Consider the following 6,000-nt stretch of genomic DNA (forward strand, 5'->3'; position numbering starts at 1 on the left):
ATCTTTATGACTTTGCCTGGCTTATTCTCTGTACTTGCATGTGATTGTCCTTTTGTTTTTTTGTTTTTGTTTTTGTTTTTGATTATCCATTAATGAATCAGATGTCTTCCTGCGTTTTTGTAACATTACGGCTTTCTATCTTTGGGAAAGTAGGAAGTTTAAGGTTCATAAAATGATTTCAAATTCTTGGTTCAGATCTGTGCCATTAAATTACAAATTTAGCTGTCTTCATTTTTTTGGAGGATCTAGGAATAGTGTATATCTTGTATTTTGAGATTCAATAACTATATAAAAACATTTTAATTTCTGGCAAGTCCTAAATGATTTTTTTCTGATGTAAAATATAAATCAGACTTTACTTACTATTGATTGCACAGCAGAGTCTAGGTAGATAACATCTGATTTATTATATTTGTCTTCCTAAGTTACAGTATTTGAGGATTTTACATGAATGAGGGAAAAACCTACTTTGCCCATCCTGGGAGAGGAGCACAGATTGCCCCATCATAAAAAGGCTTCATTCAGCAGCTATACTGAGTAGTAGTATACTCAGAAAACACCAAATGGGATATGTATGTAGAAAGATTTGTTTTAAGAAACTGGGTCATGTGATTGTGGAGCCTTGACAGGTCCAAACTCTGGTGGGTAGCGCTGAAGGCTGGAGATCCAGAGAAAAGTTGCTTTTCCAGTCCAAATGTATCTTGGCAGAATTTCCTCTTCCAGGGGGTACCTGGCTAGCTCAGGGCATGAGACTCTTGATCTTAGGGTTGTAAATTGGAGCCCCACAAGATGTGAAGCAGGCTCTGCACTGATAGCAACAAGCCTGATGCAGGGCTTACACTCAAGAACTGTGAGATCACGACCTAAGCCAAAGTCAGATGATCAACCAACTGAGCCACCCAGGTACCCCTGTCTTTTTTTTTTAAGGTCTCCTACTGATTGGATGAGGCTAACCCACATTATGGAGAATAATCAAGCTTTAATGAAACTTATTCAATTTAAATGTTAATCTCCAAAAAACACCACACATATCCAGAATAATGTTTGACCAAATACCTGGACACATGGCTCAGTCAAGTTGACACATAACCATGACCATTTCATATAAGAATATGCTTCCATCTACCATATTTTAAAGTACCGGCTTGGCTTTTTTTGAAAAACCACCACAGAATGTTTTTGGTTTTTTTCTTCTTTTTTCCCCTAAACTGTCTTTTCAAAATTCAAGCCAACACTTAAAACTACAAGATTCTCATAAAAATCCAGATTCTTTTGGAAAACTTAAACTGGAAAGACTCATACACGCACGTCTGAAACTAAGCTAGGCAAAGTAAAGTACCCCACAGGGATGCTTCCTTGACTACAGAATACCTGATTAGGGATGTTGCAAGGGGCCAAAACCCAGCCATTTGCTTTTAAGAAAACTATTATTGTTTCCATAATTAAGCTTTGGCCACCCCAAAGCAGGGAAAAAAAAAAAAATTTGCTACAGAGGCAGAACAAATGCAGTTAATTAATACAGGTTTAGGACTTAAGATGCTTGGATTCAAAACCAGGCTTGATCGTATATCGTCTTCAAGAGACTGCCTCACTTCCTGTTACATGTATTTAGTTTCAAAGATTAGAAATGGAATTAGGTCTTATTTAGGCAAATTTCTTTAAGTGCCTAATGTGGACTATTTAACTGAAAAACAGGTGAGGTAGAGGAAACACATTATTTAAGTTGTTCTAGTTGATCCCACAGCCTTTCTACAGTTGTGGGTTGGTATTTTCAGTTACTCCAGCTACAGTTCTAAGTATCCAGCTGATAGTTTAATCTTACCGTGTCCAAGAATGCCTGAGAGCATGTTAGTAAAATGCAAGTCTGATTTTTTTTAAATTTTTTTTTTAACGTTTTATTTATTTTTGAGACAGAGAGAGACACAGCATGAACGGGGGAGGGGCAGAGAGAGAGGGAGACACAGAATCCGAAGCAGCCTCCAGGCTCTGAGCCGTCAGCCCAGAGCCAGACGCAGGGCTCGAACTCACGGACCGCGAGATCGTGACCTGAACTGAAGTCGGCCGCTTAACCGACTGAGCCACCCAGGCACCCGAAGTCTGATCTTATAGTAAGCTGTCACCATCAGTAAAATGCCAGCTCCTTGGTATGTCATTCAGTCATTTCCCTACAGTTTCATTATCATCCTAGCTATATAGCTCCAGTTTTATGTACCTCCTCCAAATCTTGTTAGCTCAGGTGCCACATTTTCTGTAAAGCTTTATCCTGATGATTCCTCCCCAATATCCCAAACACATTACACATAAGTCTCCAACACTTTGTAAACAGCTTTCCAAGCAGCTCAGCATGTAGTGTAATTACTGATTTCCTTCCCTGTCTCTCATACCAGGGTATATTTCTGAGACCAGGGAGACTTATTTATTCATGTATCCTGCATGTATAATTTAGTGAGTGGTCAATGAACATTTATTGAGTAGAAACCAAGAATGATAAAACTACTTAAAAAGAGCAAATCCCAGGCCTAATCTGCATGCCAAAATAGTGTATGTCTCCATGTTTTCTAGATAAAAAAGTTTTTCCCCAAAGACTCGCTGAATTGGTTTCTCCAACCAAATGTATATTGAAGTAATCCAGTTACTGCAGACTCAATGAAAGGAGTTTGTGCCAAAATGTAACTGAGCTACGTCACTGCCCACACTGTTTAGTCCATCTGATACTTTTTGTAGACAAACTTTGATGAAAAGGCAATAGCTGTGGATCTTGTTTGAGACTAGTATTTTGAGAAACACTGATGTAAAAAATTAGGGAATGCATAGTTTTACCTAACAAGGAATAGAGCCCAGTGGACTTAAAGGCCTTCTATCTTACTCAACCTGTTCGTAACGTCTTGCTTTGTCATATGATGGCTGCCATAGTTCCAAGCATCCCACACAGATTTGACAATATCCAGCAAGAAAAATTACTGTTTCAAGTTTTTAATTTCAAGTGGGAGAGAGCGAGCACAAGCAGGGCAGGGGCAGAGAGAGAGAGAAAGAATCCCAAGCAGGCTCCATGCTGTCAGTGCTGAGCCCAGAATGTGGCTGGATTCCACGAACTGAACCATAAGATCATGACCTGAGGCGAAATCAAGAGTCAGTTGTTTAACCCGTGGAGCCACCGAGGCACCCCTGTTTGAACTTATTTTTAAGTGTGAAGAAAGATTGCCTAGAAATCCACTCCTCATTGGTCACAAGGGTCATATATTCATTTCTAAATACAACACTAGCAAGGGGAATGGCTGGTACCACAGTGATTAGATTTGAGCAATTAAGATTTCTCCCAGGTCTTCTATGGGAAGAGTGGGCACTGAAACAAATCTGTTTTCTACTGGAAAGGGAAAAGAAAGTGGCTTTTGGTGTGTGAAAGACAGTGCCTGCTGCAGCTAGTCTGTGTAGTATAGACGGCTCTCAACTTATGATGGTTTGACTTAAGGTGTTCAAACTGTAAAGGTGAAAGCTGATATAAATTCAGTAGAAACTAGAATACTTGAGTTTTGAATTTTGATCTTTTCCCAGGCTAGCAATAAGCAGTGGATCCTCTCCTGTGATGCTGCACAGCAGCAGAGAGCCACTATTTCCTGTCAGCCACAGGATCACCAGGGTAAACAACAGGGTTAACAAATACTCTGTTTTTCACTTTCAATACAGTTTTCAATAAACTACCTGAAATATTCAGTTTATTTATTTATTAGAAAAAAAGGCTTTGTGCTAAATGATTCTGCCCAATGTAGGCTAATGCAAGCGTACCTTGTTTAAGGTAGGCTAGGCTAAGCTATTTTCGCAAGTTAGGTTTATTAAATGCATTTTCAACTAAATGATACTTTCTACTTAGATTGGGTTTAGCAAGATGTAACCACGTCATAAGTCAAGGAAGATCTGTGTACTGAAAAGAGGAAATCAAATGTCAAAATGTAATAAGCCTTTTATTTTAGTGTATCCAATAAATGAAGGTCTTTAGATTGTAACCAGAATAAACTGTTATGGAAGAGAGGAGAAATAGTGTTGTGGGTTATTTTTTTTCTTCTTTTGAATAGAAAATAAATAATTTTTCTATAGTAGATAGTGGAATATTTTACATGATTTATACTCTGTATCAAAATTTTTTAAAAAATGTATCCATTATGAAATAATATTTTGTTCTTCCAGCTATTAACATGTTACAGATCAAAAGGAAGATAGCCACTTTCTATGTATTTAACATTGATACCGTGAAGATTTTTTAGTGAACATATAATTCAAATAATTTATACTTGACTTTGGACAGACTTCTTGAACTCATATTTGAATATGGGTACAAGCTGTTTGGGTCTTTTCCTAACCTGGTATAATAGGCATTAGGGTTTTCACAAGTCTGCCAGTTCTTCTATGTGCATGCCAGGATCGAACTCTGTCTCCTTTGCTTTAACAAATGAAAATATGATCAGAAGTGATGTGTTACTTCTTCATGGAAGCTTACAGAAGACAGTGTACCCCTTCCTTGTACTGCAGGAATACAGCCTCCATCCAGGTACAGCCTGGATCCCTGAGAGACTAGTGAGTACAGCCACTTGTCCAATGTATAGATTGAGCAAGAAATTTTCATTATTTTAAAACTCTGGGATTAGGATTATTACTACAGAAAAACTTGGCCTGCCCTCAGTGACATACTTGTATACTCCATAGGATCTTGAAAAAGATTACTTCCCTATATCTCTGTCCCATTGTAGAATTCCATGTCAACTCGATGACTTTCTAAGGACTCTTCTAATTTAAAATGAATTGTGTCTACAATTACAAATATGGGTACCACTCAAAAACTGAAATAATAAGTAAAAATCTCTTCTCCATCCCCGAATGTGGACTGGGGCCAGAATGATGGAGGTAAATAGCTTTTGGCTTTTAAAATAATTTTTTGAGATGCAGTTTTGAGTAACTACCAACTAGGCATTTCCACCTTATCTCTCATTTTGTTGGACCTCACTTACCCATTGGACACCTATGTAAAAATTAGAAAATTGAATCTCTTCTAGATGGACACAGCATCATACCAGAGCACTTTTGCTCCCTTGTCTAGTCGTCTTCATTCTACTTTGTACATTGGAAAACAGTACAACTCTATGTAGTATTCCTTGCAAAGTCATCTCAAATTTGAATTTTTCAGATTATTCCTACTAAAATTTACTGCCCCATCCTGAATTTATCAGATATGACAAAAGGCAGATACCTGATAACTGTTGAGTAATTATTCAGTATCTTAATAGAGCTCTATATCCTTTAGAATAAGCTTTGTGTGTTTTCTTTGGTGGATTTCAAAACTTATACTATGCTTGGTAAATATTAAGCTTTTAACAGATATATTTAGATATATGGAGGTAGGATGAATACTAATTGGATTTAATAGCATTTCCAAGTATATGAGGAGCCAGTCTAGGAAACTGTCTCCTGATGCCTAGTAACAGAAGATGATCTGTTAAATATCTTAACCCTGATTTGTTCTAATTAATATTATCAAAAAAATTTCCCATACCTTACCTTCTAAGAGCTTTTCTCACTATCCATAAACTTAGTGAGAAATCTCTATCCATGCTCAAACTCTCATGCTAACTACCAAAACCCATCACATGTTCCCCAGACAGTATACATTAAGTTGAACCATATAAAATTACCAATTTTTCCAGATTTTGATCTAGAAGATGGCAATTTCTGATGGTTCAATGGTCATAGTTTCCCTTTTCAGCTACAGGAACACTCATGGAGTTTCTTCCCTCCATATATGTAATGGAAACCATAGATTTTCCCACCACTACAAATTAAGTGCGTTGTATGCATGCAGTGTAGCAGAACTGAAACTGTTTAACCTGGGCATCATTATTTTATTACCAATTAAAAAAATAAGATAATCTAGAATTCTCAAATGTTTTTACCCTAACAGCCTGAGCTTTGGGGGACATTGCTCTCATTTACAGTACAAAAAATACTTTCTCA

The sequence above is a fragment of the Prionailurus bengalensis genome, chromosome A1 (genome assembly GCF_016509475.1).
Source record: "Prionailurus bengalensis isolate Pbe53 chromosome A1, Fcat_Pben_1.1_paternal_pri, whole genome shotgun sequence".
In the NCBI taxonomy this organism is placed as follows: Eukaryota; Metazoa; Chordata; class Mammalia; order Carnivora; family Felidae; genus Prionailurus; species Prionailurus bengalensis.